At 41.0% G+C, this 17,096-nt stretch overlaps 1 protein-coding gene across 1 annotated transcript in view; it reads right to left on the reverse strand.

Moving 5' to 3' along the window:
• Positions 1 to 16,478, reverse strand: part of slc39a14 (solute carrier family 39 member 14) — a 52,428-nt gene extending 35,950 nt beyond the window's left edge. The window contains exon 1 of the mRNA XM_053324947.1: positions 16,324 to 16,478. The gene's annotated coding sequence lies outside the window, so the exon portion shown is untranslated. The remainder of the gene's footprint in view (positions 1 to 16,323) is intronic.
• Between the last annotated feature and the right edge of the window lie 618 nt (positions 16,479 to 17,096).

Consider the following 17,096-nt stretch of genomic DNA (forward strand, 5'->3'; position numbering starts at 1 on the left):
TTAAAAAAAAAAAAAAAAGTCACCCTGTCTGCTTTCTCTTACTTTCTAATTCTTCCTCCTTCATCTCTCTTCAAGCTGAGGAGGCACACAGACAGAGACATTGAATTTTTATATTTCCCCTCACTAACTTTTCTTCTCTCTTCGCTCTAATGAGAACTTCTTTTCAAACTGTAGGAAAGGAAAGGGGAAATACAAGGTGCAGAAAACAGAATAAAAAACTCTCTTATAAGCTTCTTTAGCTCGATTTCTTTTATTTCATTATTTCTTTCCACGACATTTCTCTGTTATATAATCCTGAACAGTTGCAGCTCTGAACTTTGCCCTCCTTGCTACAGGCTGGGTGTGATTAGTGCTACGCAGGTTGAAGCTTGAGATGGATGCTAATGCTCAAACTAAGGCTCGAGTGGCCTAACTGGATTTTTGGGGCTGATACTGATATTAGGGAGTTTGAAAAATCAACATATCCGCCGATAATCTTATGTATAAACAGAATATGTACATAAAAGCAGGTGAAGGTATATAGCGTATCATTACTACTATTGTTTTGAGTCATTAAAAAGACAAAAAGAAGAAAAAAGTTTCTTGCTTTAAAGGTTATTGTGAATATTTCCTAGTTTCTATGACAGTAAACTGAATATATCAAACATTAGAAGTCACACTTTGGTCTTTAACCCTCCTGTTGTCCTCGAGTCAAGGAAGGAAGGGAGAAGGAAGGAAGGAAAGGAGGGAAAGCAGGGAGGAAGGAAGGAAGGAAGGAGGCAGGAGGGAAGGAAGGAAAGAAGATAGGAGGGAGGGAAGGAAGGAAAGGAGAGATGGAGTGAGGAAGGAGGGAAGGGTGGAAGGAAGGAAGATAGGAGGGAGGGAAGGAAAGGGAGGGTAGGAAGGGAGGAGGGGGGGAGAAAGAGAAGGAGGGAGGGAGGAAAGGAAGGAAAGAAAGAAGGACAGAAGGAAGGAAGGAAAGGAGGGAAAGGAGGGAGGAAGGGAGGAAGAAGGAAGGAAAGGAAGGAGGAAAAAGGAAGGAAGGATGGAAGGGAGGAAGAAGGAAGGAAAGGAGAGATGGAGGGAGGAAGAAGGAAAGGAAGGAAAGAAGGAAGGAAGATAGGAGGGAAGGAAGGAAGGAAGGAAGGAAGGAAGGAAGGAAAGGAAGGAAGAAAAGGAAGGAAGGAGGGGAGGAAAGAAGGACGGAAAGAAGGACAGAAGGAAGAAAGGAAGGAAGGAAGGAGGGAAAGGAAGGAAGGAGGGAAGGAAAGAAGGACGGAAAGAAGGACAGAAGGAACAGTCAAAACAGACGGGGTCAATTTGACCCAGGAGGACAACTGTGATTGACATTTTTCACCATTTTCTGACCAACAACTACTCAATTAAATCACCTGATTAATTCAAAAATGAAAAATATTTAGTTGCAGCCCTCAATAACACAATAACATGTAAACCTCGATCATATAAGGTTTTCTTTTTCTAGCGTTTGTAGCGTTGGTCGAGAGTTTGTGAAGTGGATAAATGTACAACAATAAGGTCTGCTCTCCTCCATCTAACACCCGGGAACACAGCCAGAGGTAAAGTGACACCTCGCCTCCTCTACATTTATTTTTCATTAGAGAGAGAGCACAGAGTGTATGTGTGTGTGTGTGTGTGTGTGTGTGTGTGTGTGTGTGTGTGTGTGTGTGTGTGTGTGTGTGTGTTTGTGAGAGGACATGTTTGACAAAAGGCAGAAGCAGCAAACACACACACACGGGTAAAATAATGAAGACAACCTGCCCTGGAATAACATGTGCCTTCATTTGTTTTCACACACACACACACACCGCATTTACAGCACCATTGACCTCAAGCAGGAACATCACATGATTTCAACCCTCGCCATCATTACGTCAACAAACCTGACTTAATCTACCACTGTTCTATTATATCTCTTTTTAAAACTGCTGATCAACTGCCAATAATCAATTAAATGTCTTCCATTAAAACCAATTTTGTAGTAGGTGGTTGATTTCGCTCATTTTGTTGTATCAGTTGTTGTTTAGCTTGACTTTTAATTCATCTTGAAACTAATGTTATGTATTAATGCTACTAATAATGTAACATCCTGCTGAGCTGCATCACTTCCTGGTCCGGCGGCTGCAGTGCCTCTGATAGAAAAACTTAAGAGCATGTGGTGAGGACGGCCGAGGGTTTCGCTCCCCTCTCCTTTCATCACATCTACGAGGACAGACGCAGGAACAAAGCTCTCTGCACTGTGAAGGACTGTCACCATCCAAGCTCAAGGACTGTTTGACCTTCTGTCTGCTGGTAAAAGATATCGCTCCATTAAAGCAAAGACAGCCAGAGAGTGCAACAGTTTCTTCCCACAGGCCACAAGAAAGGGTTAATGACCAAATTTATGTGATTCTTATTAAAAGTGTTTATGTCAAGTGTGTTTATTTACATTCTCATACCGTCCATATCAGCCTCAGTCGACTCTATTCTTGAACCCATCCAAACAACCAAGTGAAGAATAGTAGCTGTTAATCTGCTGCCTGTCACTTTGCTTCCTCGGCTGCGTGATAATAACTTGATACAGATGCTAAATATAAACATGAAGTCAAGCAGCTCCTCTTTAAATAAGCTCTCTTCTTTCTTTGTTGCTTTGATTGAGAGAGAGGAGAGAAGAGACAGGAGAGAGGAGAGAGGAGAGAGAGGAGAGAAGAGAGAAGAGAGAGAGGAGAGAGAGAAGAGAGGAGACAGGAGAGGGGAGAGAGAGGAGACGAGACAGGAGAGAGGAGACAGGAGAGAGGAGAGGAGAGAAGAGAGAGGAGAGAGGAGACAGGAGAGAGGAGAGGAGAGGAGAGAGAGAGAGAGAGAGAGAGAGAGAGGAGACAGGAGAGAAGAGAGAGGAGAGAGAGAGAGAGAGAGAGAGAGAGGAGAGAAGAGGAGAGAGGAGACAAGAGAGAGGAGAAGAGAAGAGAGAAGAGAGAGAGAGAGGAGAGAAGAGGAGAGAGGAGACAAGAGAGAGGAGAAGAGAAGAGAGAAGAGAGAGAGAGAGGAGAGAAGAGAGAGAGAGAGGAGAGAGGAGACAGGAGAGAGGAGAGAGAGAGAGGAGACAGGAGAGAGGAGAGAAGAGAGAGAGGAGACAGGAGAGAGGAGACAGGAGACAGGAGAGAGAGGAGAGAGGAGAGAGGAGACAGGAGAGAGTAAAGAGGAGAGAGAGAGAGAGAGAGAGAGAGAGAGAGAGAGAGAGAGAGAGAGAGAGAGAGAGAGAGAGAGAGAGAGAGAGAGGAGAGAGGAGAGAAGACAGGAGAGAGGAGACAGGAGAGAGGAAAGAGGAGAGGAGAGAGGAGAGAGAGAGAGAAGAGAGAAGAGAGAGGAGAGAGGAGAGAAGAGAGAGGAGAGAGGAGGCAGGAGAGAGGAGAGAGGAGACAGGAGAGAAGAGAGAGGAGAGAGGAGAGAGGAGAGAAGAGAGAGGAGACAGGAGACAGGAGAGAGAAGAGAAGAGAGAGGAGAGAGGAGAGAGAGGAGAGAGAGGAGAGAAGAGAGGAGACAGAGGAGAGAAGAGAGAGGAGAGAAGAGAGGAGAGAGAGGAGAGAGGAGAGAGGAGAGAAGAGAGAAGAGAGAGGAGAGAGGAGAGAGGAGAGAAGAGAGAGGAGACAGAGGAGAGAAGAGACAGGAGAGAGGAGAGAGAGGAGAGAGAGGAGAGAGAGAGGAGAGAGAGGAGAGAGGAGAGAGGAGACAGGAGACAGAAGAGAGGAGAGAGGAGAGAGGAGAGAGGAGAGAGGAGACAGGAGACAGGAGAGAAGAGAGGAGAGGAGAGAGAGGAGACAGGAGAGAGGAGACAGGAGACAGTGTGTACAGGACTAAACACTGAAGGAGCAGATGCCGTTTTGGTCCAGTCCAAATCAAAACACGGCAGAAACTACTGTTAAATGTCAGCGTGTCAGGTCAGAGCGGCTCGCAAACAGAGTCAGTGTGCCCGTTCTCCTAGTGTGTGTGTGTGTGTGTGTGTGTGTGTGTGTGTGTGTGTGTGTGTTAAAAGGGGTCCAAGGCTTATTTGAAATGTGGAGATAAAGGTTGGTGGGAACAGAGCGACAGAGTCTACGGCGGCAGAGACATAAAGTCCTTCAACCAGGACGGTGAAGGCCTCTGCCACAACGTTAAATATGAGCTTCTTCTCTTTTTCTTTTTTTCGTTGCTAGAGAGCCGGCGGGCGCAGTATGAGAGGAAAAGGAAGAGCAGGACGAGAAACTGTTTAGTCACAGTCTGCTAGACTCCCAAATCCCAAAGGCATGCAGCTGAATCTACTCTGCTCAGATCCATCTCAGACATTTATCCTTTTGTCCTGCGCTGTCTTCTATTTCACTCTTTTTCTGTCGGATTATAAACCACAAACCAGCCACAAGAAGAGAAAGCACTGACCACACACACATACAGCTGCAATGATTAGGTGATTAATGGTTTTATCCTGATGATTGAGTCATTTTTAACCCTTGCTGACTTAAAACATGAGGTATAATTTAATCTAAGTGAGGCTAAATTGACCATATGTCAGATACTATGTGGTAATATTAAATCACATTACAGCCTCTAAACAAATGTGTCTTTACTAATGTTTCATATTCAATGTGTTTAATGATCTGTATGAATTGGGCAAATAAAAAAATAATAATTAAAGGTGCTTTTCACGCAGGCTTTTGCAACAATTGGGGATTTTTATATGAGATTATGAACCACAAGCGAAGTACTGGACACACAAAAACAGAGCTGCTATTAGTTGATTATCGAAAATTATTAAGCAACTATACTGGTGATTGATTCATTTGGAGTCATTTTTAATACTCCTGTTGTCTTCAGGTCAATTTGGATCAAAAATGAGGTATAACTTCATTTAAATTACTCCAAATTTCCAGTTAATTCCTGTTAATTCCCATAATTCCCACAGAAAGTTTCCAATTTCCCCAGTTTAACTTCCCATGGAAAGTTTCCGGAAATGTATCAGATATTTTTCCGCTCTTTTGCAACCTCAATCATTCCTCCCAGTAATGATGAAATGCTTAACTGTAGAAACATGATGACCAAACACACACTCATGCCACCAACAGCCATGTGTAAACACCGCTTACTGAGAAATCTCCCTTGTCATCATCAACTTTTATCAGCTGACCGAGCTATTATACTGGTGATTGATTATAAATTTGGAGTCATTTTTAATACTCCTGTTGTCTTCAGGTCAACTTTGGATCAAAAATGAGGTATAATTTCATTTAAATTACTCAAAATTTCCAGTTAATTCCTGTTAATTCCCATAAAGTCCTGTTAATACCCATAAATTCCTGTTAATACCCATAAATTCCTGTTAATTGCCATAAATTCCCATATATTCCCATAATTCCCATTCCCATTCCCCACTCTTTTGCAAACCTCATCATTCCTACCAGTACTGATGAAATGCTTTAACTGTATAAACATAGTGAGTCATGTATTCGGCACAACATCATCGTAAATGACGGAGAATGAACAAGTCCTCGTCTAGCTGCAGCTTCTTTACTCATCTACAGCTGGAGTTAATATTTCAGATTCAAACTTCCAACATGAGCTCATAAATCAAAACCTCCTGTTTTTCCTCGTGTCAGTTTTGCCGCAGAAGGACAACAGGCGTTAACTCAAATATGAGGTATAATTTCATCTACTGACCATCATTTCTAAAATACTGTGTGGTGCTAAGTTGGAATGAAGTTGGCTAAAAAGGTCTAACGTAGATAATTTATGCTTTATAAACAGTCAACTTTGACCCGGGAGACAAAAGTTGCACTGTCAACAGGAAGACAACAGAAGGAAGGAAGGACAGGAGGAAGGAAGGAAGGAAGGAAGGAAGGAAGGAAGGAAGAAAGGAAGGAAAGGAGTAAGGAGGGATGGACAGAGGAAAAGAGGATGGAAGGAAGTTAAGAAGGTTATTTGGACAAGTTTTATATTAGGAAGAAAGGAAGGAAGGAAAAGAGTAAGGAGGGAGAAAAAGAAGAAGGAAGTAAGGAGAGAAGAAAGGGAGGAAGGAAAGGAAGGAATGGAGGAAAGGACAGAAGGAATGAGGAAGGAAGGAAGAGAGGAAGGAGAGGAGGAAGAAAGAAAGAAAGAAAGAAAGAAAGAAAGAAAGAAAGAAAGAAAGAAGGAAAGAACAGACGGGGTCAATTTGACCCGAGAGGACGACAGGAGGGTTAATCACATGTTGCTATGATAAACCTTTCTTCATGTTTATATCTTGAGTTCTGTGTTTAGACCTTGGACTGAGTTTGGTTGAATATTTCACACAATGACAACAAAGTGATGTTGAATCTTGACGACGCCAGTTTGGAATAATACGCCACACTGGTTTAGTGGATAAACCAGTATGTACTGGTCTCTGTCATTGAGCATAGCTCTCATCAAATTAGCTCTGGCCATCTGCTGTTCTCTCTTTATAGAGCTTCTTTGTAATACTCTAACCATCAACATGAGACAGACACAAAGTAGGAAAGGAGGGAGGAAGGAAGGAAGAAGGAAAGGAGGGAGAAAGGAAGGGAGGAAGAAAGAAGGAAAGGAGGAAGGAAGGAAGGAAGAAGGAAAGGAAGGAGGGAGGGAGGGAGGGAGGGAGGAAGGGAGGAAAGGAAAGAAGGAAGGGAGGAAGGTAGGGGGAGGAAAGAAAAAGGAAGGGAGGAAGGAAGGAAGGACAGAGGAAGGAAGGAAGGAAGGAAGGAAGGAAGGAAGGAAGGAAGGAAGGAAGGAAGGAAGGGAGGGAGGAAGGTGGGGGACAAAAGAAGGAGGAAGGGAGGAAGGAAGGGAGGAAGGAAGGAAGGAAGGACAGAAGGAAGAAGGAAGGGAGGGAGAAAGGAAGGAAGGAAGAAAGAAGGAAAGGAGGACGGAAGGAAGAAGGAAGGGAGGGAGAAAGGAAGGAAGGAAGAAAGAAGGAAAGGAGGAAGGAAGGAAGGAAGGGAGGAAAGGAAAGAAGGAAGGGAGGAAGGTAGGGGGAGGAAAGAAAAAGGAAGGAAGGAAGGAAGGAAACATGAGACGGACAGAAAGAAGATCTCCTTTTAAAAACTTATCAAAATAAAAGCTGATGAATCTCAAACAGATGTTATTTTGGTCTTTTTTATTGTTTTGGAACATTTTTCTTTTTGTTGTTGAGTATTTGTGAAAATGTTGTTACTGCTTTCTATTTTTTTATTGTTTCATCTGCAGAATTATTTACTAATCTTCATTTTGGCTTGTTTTACCTTTTTTATTTTACTGGTACTAAAGCCCGACTGTTATATCAGCTGATATTACTGGCCGATGGAAGGAAGGACAGAAGGAAGAAAGGAAGGAAGGACAGAAGGAAGAAAGGAAGGAAGGACAGATGGAAGGAAGGACAGAAGGAAGGAAGGACAGAAGGAAGAAAGGAAGGAAGGACAGATGGAAGGACAGAAGGAAGAAAGGAAGGAAGGACAGAAGAAATGAAAAAAGGAAGGTAGGAAGGACAGATGGAAGGAAGGAAGGAAGGACAGATGGAAGAAAGGAAGGAAGGACAGAAGAAATGAAAAAAGGAAGGTAGGAACGACAGATGGAAGGAAGGAAAAGAGCACTGGATGGCAAGTGGGCCGGATCACACCCCTCATGGGTCAGGCTCTAAGTGACACTGTGAGTTTATTTATTATTATTTATCATTGTTGTTGTTTTTGAGTGGACCCCAGTAAGAGTAACGACCACTTAATAGAAGTTAATGGAGAGTAAACAACTAATCAATTAATCAATAATGAAAATAATAATAACAGTTGTTTACAGCCTCATACCCAAAAATACCCCTCATCATCATCAGCGTCACCTCTGTCAACAGGGAATCTGATTGTGAATGTGTTGATTAGTCTTCACCCAGGCTACCATAGCAACGGTATTATCAGCAGCACCCACTGTCAAATTTCACACACACACCTCACTCACTGACACTGACACACACACACACACACACACACCACCAACAGCCATGTGTAAACACCGCTTACTGAGAAATTTCCCTTGTCATCATCAACTTTTACCAGCTGACCGAGCAGAAATAAAATCTATGATGTCGTCCAACAGGAGCAGGACAGGCGAGCGGGAGGGCGGGCGGGCGGGCGGAGGCTTTAACCAACCGGTGACGCTGCCAAATTCAAACAGTTTAACCCACCAACCCGGTTAGTGGACAATATGTGGAAAGAACTACATATTTAAGTGGCGGCACACTGAATCAGACAAGGAATTATGTAACTAAACAAATTGTTAGCATTCCCCACACACACACACACACACACACACACACACACATATCCCAGTGTGTGTGTGTGTGTGTGTGATGATGCGTAACGTCTGAGCTACACAACGCCGTAATAGGTTTAACTGTCAGCATGGAAAAAGTGTTGCTGTACTAGCGAGTCACTTTCCTGGCCCGCCGTTGCCAAGCGCTGGCTCACCAGGGAATGTTTGATAATGGCGGACGTCTGTAAACATAACAAGAGTCCGGTTGTTGACCAGGAGACGTGAGCTACGAGGAAGGATTTTGGGGCTTAGCGAGGTAATAACGTCAGGTCTAACTGATGAAAGTGAAGAGTCATCGTTCCTACAGGATCCCGACATGGACAAACATTAAAAAAAGGAGAAATGTTTTATAGTTAGAGGCTTTCTATTTACACTCTGGTTTTAAAACACTAAACACTAGATCAGAGGTGTCAAACTCATTTTCATTCAAGGGCCACATACAGACCAATTTGATCTCATGTGGGCCGGATCATTAAGAAGATGGAGGGAAAGAAGAAACGAAGGAAGGAAATAAGAAGGGAAGGAAGGAAAGACAGGCAAAAGGAAGGAGGGAAGAAAGGTAGGAAAGACCGACAGTGAAGGACGGACAGACAGAAGGAAGGAAGAGAGAAAGGAAGAACAGAAGGAAGAAAGGGAGGAAGGACAGATGAAAGGAAGGACAGAAGGAACGAATGAACGAAGGAAAAAGGGAAGGTAGGAAGGAAGGAAAAGAACACAGGATGGCAAGTCCTTGGCGAACCAAGGCCCGCGGGCCGCATGTTTGACACCCCTGCACTAGGGGATTGATATCGGTGATTATGTCAAAAATCTCGATTAATTGAACTTTTAACCTCGATTACGATTAATGAAGGATTATCTCCACCCTTGATTAACAATGATGTATTTTCACAGTTTCTTTAGTTTAGTATTTTACACTGCTGCCCTCACACATGAGGATCTTTAGACCTCGTCTGTTTTGACTGTTCCTTCCTTCCTTCCTTCCTTCCTTCCTACCTCCCTTCTTCCTTTCCTCACTTCCTTCCGTCCCTTCCTCCTTTCCTTCCTCCCTCCCTCCTTCCTTTCCTCACTTCCTTCCCTCCCTCCTCCCTTCCTTCCTTCCTTCCCTCCCCCTTCCTCCTTCCCTTTCTTCCTTCTTCCTCCCTTCCTCCCTTGACTGGAGGACAACAGGAGGGTTGTGGGTGTCATGGTTTGGGTTAAAATAATCACTGGAGACAAGTTTTCAGATTTCTTTAAAGACATACAACCTTTGCTGTCATGGCAACAGTGAACACCACGATTAACTGACATGAGCAAGATTAAGTCGATCAGAGTTTCTAAATGTCGGTTTCGATTATTTTTGGATTAATTGTCCAGCACTACCAAGTCATATTGAAACATTTCCCATCAAAAGATACCTGCAATCCATCCTTTTCAGACCATTTTAGATAAAGATATTTTTGAATTGCTCTTCTTGCCGACCCTTAATGTCACTGACCAGTTTATCTTACATCTATGACTGTCCAGACCAATATTGTGCGGAGCTTTTTATTATTGCGTTTACTGTGTCTAAATAAATAAAAAAGAAAACTTAATAAACCTACTTGAGGAAAACAAAAGGAGAACTATCTATTTTTATAGGTCAGTAGAAACATTTTATTGTTCTAAGCTGTCTATTTCCACTCTGGTTTTAAAACAGAGAGATATCATTTATGACACTAAACACATAATAATAAATTATTTTAGCTGTATTTTAATTATGCAAAAAGTTAATTTTATCCTCGGAGTGACAGCTGATTAATTTATTACTCCATCACTGCAGTCAGCCGATAACATGAGACAACAGTGTGATGATAATTGATGATAACTGGAAATTAAAAAATTAAAGATTGTCTTGCAATGATTATAAATACAACATTTGGGTCAGTCATTAAGTCATTTTCCATTTTTTAATTCAGTAGCAGAAACATTGTGGCATTACCATTAAGTTTCTTTCTATGTGACATATTCAGATGGTTTGAAGTAGACCAGAGGTGTCAAACTCATTTTCGTTCGAGGGCCACATACAGACCAATTTGATCTCATGTGGGCCGGATTATTAAAAAGATGGAGGGAAAGAAGGAAGGAAGGAAGGAAATAAGAAGGGAAGGAAGGAAAGACAGGCAAAAGGAAGGAGGAAGAAAGGTAGGAAGAGCAGATGGGAGGAAGGAAGGAAAGAAGGAAGGACATGAAGAAAGGGAGGAAGGACAGATGGAAGAAAGGAAGGAAGGACAGATGGAAGGAAGGAAGGAAGGAAGGAAAGACGGAAGGACAGATGGAAGAAAGGGAGGAAGGACAGATGGAAGGAAGGAAGGAAGGAAGGACGGAAGGAAATAAGAAGGGAAGGAAGGAAAGACACAAAAGGAAGGAGGGAAGAAAGGTAGGAAGGACAGACAGTGAAGGACAGACAGAAGGAAGGTAGGGAGGAAGGAAGGGAGGGAGGAAGGAAGGAAGAACAGAAGGAAGAAAGGGAGGAAGGACAGATGTAAGGAAGGACAGAAGGAAGGAAGGAATGAAGAAAGGAAAAAAGGAAGGTAGGGAGGAAGGACAGATGGAAGGCAGGACAGAAGGAAGAAAGGAAGGAACGAATGAATGAAGAAAGGAAAAAAAGGAAAGTAGGGAGGAAGGACAGATGGAAGGAAGGAAAAGAATACAGGATGGCAAGTGGGCCGGATCGCACCCCTCGGCGGGCCGTATCTGGCCCACGGGCCGCATGTTTGACACCCCTGAAGTAGACTGTATAAATCAACAGTGAGATAACTTGTGTCTCTATATAAATAAAACCGATCATGTGACACAGCAGACTAAACGCAACCAAAGCAAAATCACGTCCGATAATAAGAGTGCTGATGGAAACTCTGCAGGACGTAAGCTGGTCTTTTTACTACGGCGAGGGCACAATCTGGTGACAGGCGCTGAGGGAGGGAGGAGCGCGTCTCTTAAATTGAGGGGAAAACATTTGCGGATGGGAGGAGGTGTCAACTTCTGTCAGAGCGATGGAGATTCATTGTGTCGTTGATTGTTGATGAGATAACGATACCACAGAGGAAGAATGATGCCACAGCGATCACCTGCTGGCTGCTCTGCTAGATATTAACTATATTTGATGGCGTTCAGCAGCATAATGTACTCTGCTATTTAGGAGGAAGACTGTAATCTCGATATTGAATGATTTAGGAATATTTGGGGTTGTTTGCTCTCTCCTTAAGTCAAAGTTTGGAATATTTTTCTACAATGGAGCCGACCAAACCTTACCCTGTAGTTTCTGTATCAGCCATGTAGACCAAGTAGCTTTTAAGATAGGGTGCTGTCTAACTTTTATGGTTAAAGGAGTCTTAAGTACCCAAAGAAGATGGTTTAGTTCAACAAATCCCATTAGATCAAATCCTGAAATGAATTAGACATTGAATCAATTCAGGGGAAACTTGGGCTGGGTATCAGTTCTCTATATTTTTAAGGCAGGGGTCAAGAAAACCCCAAACTCATCTGTCCACTCAGGCTGAAAGTAGCGGACTTTCTCTTCGTTATTTTTCCTTTGACTTTTTTCTTATCTACAACAAGCGCACACATCAACGGAAATGGAGGGAAATTTGTGATTTTGTTTGATGTTGTCATGGCAACGAGCCGCGACTGTAACAATATTGTGCAGGCTATGGTTACGGAGTCAAATTAGGGGGAAAGTGAGATTAAATTTCTCAGGTAGTCCTACGTATTTGCCACGAAGCTGTGTCATTTTAATTTAAGTAGTATTGACTGTTGTTTTAGCCTTCCTCTAGGCCGATGCTTATCCCTCCGAGAGCCCGGGCCGTGCAGCAAAAGAACCAGTGGTGCCCCAGGTTCCCAACCCATGTTTCAAGGTATCGACCGAAATAAATTGATACCAAGTAGTATCAAACAATACCTGCAATCGATCTTTTTTGCACCCAGACCTAGAACATATGACTATTTGTACGGACTTGCTTGCAGCCAATCAACGCAAGCATTCTTCGATTTAATGCCACATGTGATTGGCCCACTTCCACAGCAGCTACGACCCGTCTGTGGTGGTGAAGTCGTGGTGAATTTGAGTTAGCGCACTTAGCAGTTCAGCAGCTGAGATGCCTCCTAAACGCTCTAAAGTGTGTCTACACTACACACCTGTTACACCAGATAAAAGACAGAGTATTAAATGTGTTAATGGGTATCTAATGAAGTACTCAGTCTGTGTCTGTATCACTTTAAGGGTACTTGGATTAGTACTTGTATCGTCATTTTTTTAACGATACCCAACCCTCGCAACCAGGGTGAAACTTTAACCAAAAGGTCTGTATTTAATATGTGATTATTACTATTATGTGTAATCATTTTACTGTTCACCTTCATTTTCTCCTCTTAATTAGTTTGACTAACTTGGGGCTGTTTGTTTTAAGACCTCACAGAAAAATCTGTTCAGCAAGTACCATGTTATAATAATCAATAGAAATGATGGTCAAAACTATAAAAAATATGAGATAAAGTTGTGACAAACGTGTATTTTCCTTTAAAAGCTGTTACATGGGATAAAAGCTGATAAAGGATATTAAAAGAAGAACTCAATTGGTATCAGTATCACTTTAAGGACACTTGGATTGGTACAAGTATCCAAAACCCAACCCTAGAGAAAACTAAGTATTGTGTTATTTTGCTATCAGACACTCTACAGTAGCAATATTTATTTATCTAGAGAAGTTTAATATCTTCAAAGTACCTGTAGTATTAAAAACTGACAAAGTGTTACCTGTATGTTTTCATTAAAGTTGCCTTGTGTCATTTATACTCAGTGTTACATCATACATTTAAAAATAAACATCATAAACCATTTAAAAAGCTGATTTTTCTCATGTTTACATCCATAATTACTTTCCATCTATCTCCTCCTCCTCCTCCTCCTCCTTCACTGCCTTCGCTGGCTCACTGCTGTATTTGCGGTGTCATTAATGCCGCGTGTAGATGTAGTAAAATTATGCAAACACTGAGAAGAATGTGTATTGCGTCATCGGCGAGCAACGTGGCCGTACACAAGAGTCCTTAACAACAAACACTTGTAGAAACGTTGCTCCATACTGATGAATACAGCTTAAGTTACTCCACAGAGTAATCTCCAAGTAGGCTGTGTTGACCACAATCCTTATCATCCATAAATCAATCAATAGAAAAATGATCTGAAACTTCTTTGTTATACTAACCAACTATACTTATTAGACCATTTACTTGTTTTAGCTTCTTAAATGTGATTATTTGCTGGTTTTCTTAGTTTTTTTAGGATAGTAAAATGAGTATATTGAAGTTTTGGACTGTTTATTACACAAAACAAGACATTTTAAGACCTCAGTATTTTCTGACACTTTATAGACCAAACAACAAATCAATTAATCTAAAGCATTATCGTCTAATTAATCAATAATGAAAAGTCTTTAGCTGCAGCCCTTATTCAAATATGATAGATTATTGGTTTTCCTTTTGGGGGCTATACTATGATTTTAGGCAAAAATGGCAAAAAATGATCTTGTATTAGCTTCTTAAATGTGAATATTTGCTGTTTTTCTTAATTTATAGGATAGCAAATTGATTATATTTAAGTTTTGGGCTGTTGATTAAACAAAACAACAAAAGACATTTGAAGACCTCAGTATTTTTTTTACATTTTATAGACTAGAAAAAAATTCAATTTAGCTGCAGCCCTATTCAAATATGACAGGTTAACTGAGGACTGATTGGTTTTCCTTTTGAAGGCCATACTATGATGTCCAGAAACATTTCAATTTATCCATTTATCCAAATATTCAGAAGAGCAAACCATTGAAAACCTCGTTAATATGGACTTTTGGTTAATGTATCATGATAGTAAAGTATTTAGTAGAGTTTAAGAGACGGAGTACCAACAGGCAGGAGTCCAATGATAACCTGATAAATTAACGTCTCTACCAAAATGTGTGTAAAACAAAAGACTAGAAAAACTATTCAATTTAGCTGCAGCCCTGTTCAAATATGACAGGTTAACTGAGGACTGATTGGTTTTCCTTTTGGGGGCCAACTATGATGTCCAGAAAGATTTCATTTTATCCATTTATCCAAATATATCAGAAGAGCAAACCATTGAAAACCTCATCAATTGACTGATAGTAAAGTATTTAGTGGAGTTTAAGACACAGTACCAACAGGCAGGTGTCCAAGGATAACCTGATAAATTAACATCTCTACCAAAATGTGTGTAAAACAAAAACCTAACATCATAAATCAGACGGTACCTTTCATCATCATCGCCGCCGACAACACCGACACAAAAACAGCAACTGACCCTCTGCAGATGTTCCTCAGCTCAAAGCAGACTCTGGTTCGTCCTCTCACAACTTCAACACTAACCTGTCTCATCCTTCGGCCAATTTATATACCTGCTGCTGGTGCAGACAGCAGATTAAACTGCACCTTCCTCCCCTGAGATCCATAATTATTGTTTCGCTCCGTCTTCAGACTGATATCATCAACCAAAGACTGTCATTAAATGAAAGACTGATGGCTGCGGTCACGACGTTGGTTCACCGAACACATTGTCCATGAGCTCCACTCATCCTTAGCGGTCAACAAAGGACCATTCAACATAAAATTAAAGTGTTTCGACATGTCTTTGTTTTAGCTGAACTCCTCACTTTTACCCAAAAATCAGCTTAGAGGTCAGAGAGCCACAAGTAGGAAGCAGATGTAGTTAAGTCCTTCACCGTGGCGCAATTTTAAAGATGCTGGTGTTAAGAATTTACATTGTGAAACATCTCAAGATGCAATATTGAACATTTTACATGGCTAGCTATATTAAAACATGACTAACCTTTAATATTTGGAGCTCCTAGACCACATTAATCATTAAATAACATCTTAAGACTTGCATCAATGATTTCACACCAGTGAAGCCTGAAACTGTGTCTACTGTTTGCTGCATACGCAATATTTGTAGTGCTGCCTCTAACAAACATGTTTATTATCAATTCATCTGCAGATTATTGCTATAAAATGTCAGATAATGGTGATAAATGCTCATTATAATCTCCCAGTCAAAGGGAATATGTCTTCATATGTCTTGTAGCAGTCCAAAACTCAAAGATATTCAGATTATTACCATCATTTTTACTTTTATTTTGAAATATTAGTATGTAATATTAATCAGGTTAATGATATTTATGTTTATTTTGATATTTTACTTTGCATCTTCATTGTGTTTTCTCTCTTATATAGGTGAGGGTTTTAAGATAAACCCATAGTAGGGTTTCTCTACCTCGACTGCACGTGTGTTTTATTCTATTCTGCTATTTCTCTCTGACTTTTTTTATTTAACAAATATGCAAATAAGCCACCAAACCAATATAAAATCAGTAACTAATCACACTTGAGAAGCTAGAAGCAGATCTATGCAATGATTTTACACCCTATCACCCCTGAAATTGTGTTTAATTGTTTTCTGCATACTCAACATTTGCCTCTTTCACTATCAATTCATCTGATCATTATGTCTATAAAATGTCAGATCATAATGAAAAGGAAAATCATTAATTAATCACACTTGAGAAGCTAGAGGAAAGCATATTTTTTGCTTTAAAATATAGCAAAACTATTACCTAATTATCAAACATATATTATCTTTTCTTATTTAATGTTGTATTTGACAAGCTCCAATTTATTAGACACATGTTTTACACACAGGCTCCCTCTCAGTTTTCATTGTGATTTTTCTTTTATCCAAAAACGAAACAAAAGCTTCAAAAATACTGCACTGGAAAAATTTCCCCCTAAATGAGGGAATCAAGTAGTGGCAACATTTAAGTATAACATGAATTAGCTTTCATTAGCTACAATTATCAAACCTCGCCTCTTTAGTTAGATTTAACCAATTATAATAAACTCTCACATATAAATGAATGCATTCGTGGTGAATACTGAGCCGGTGTGTAGAGAGGACATAGCTAGTGTATAACAGCAGGTATAATATAGCCAGCTTCTTCTTATTAGCCTTCACAGTTAGCTTACCTGGTGATGCAGAAAATGAAGCTGAACGTCAAGTCCTCTTCACAACAACGTCCCTTTGGTTGTGGCAGACAGGAGAGTAGATCTCAATCACTTAAAGGAAATGTCTCCGGCACGGTCGGTCATTCACAGACGGATGTGATGTGAGGTTTTTTTTTTTTCTTCTTCAGCTGTCCTCCCATTCAGCACCAGCAGTAGCAGCAAAAGTGGCAGCGTGGTGGAGGTAGTGTCGTCTGCGTTGCTAGTGACGTCGGAGGATTCTTTTTTGTGTTTCCTAGGATGGTGATGGAATGTTCTGCGCATGCTTGCCTCTGATTGGCTAATGCGCGTCACCTTCGAATGTATGGTTGGTTAGATTGCAGGATTGACAGAAGTACAGCCAATTAGAGGTGGGAATGTGGGCGGGACGTTCCGTTGCTATCCTAGGACAGGAAAGATATGGGGGTGTTTTTCGAAATGGATGCATCGCCCTCTTGAGGTAGCCTTTGGATACTACAACAACTCAAAGGTGAATAATAAAAGATAGTTTAACTTTTTATGTGTTCATTGAACTGTTTTTGATCGTTTTGGGGTATTTTTTTTTTTTACTTCTGTCCACACTAGTTGACAAGAAAATGTACAGTCCTTGTCAAAGTTACAACTAATATGAGCCTTCAGCAGCCTAAATTAGATAAATTAAGAGGTTATATCTTCGAAAATGAGTATACATTATTCAAGTACTGTATGTTGGTAGGCTCATGAACTCCTTATGAAAGAAATGGTTATTATTCACTGAA

The sequence above is a fragment of the Scomber japonicus genome, chromosome 9, assembly GCF_027409825.1.
Source record: "Scomber japonicus isolate fScoJap1 chromosome 9, fScoJap1.pri, whole genome shotgun sequence".
In the NCBI taxonomy this organism is placed as follows: Eukaryota; Metazoa; Chordata; class Actinopteri; order Scombriformes; family Scombridae; genus Scomber; species Scomber japonicus.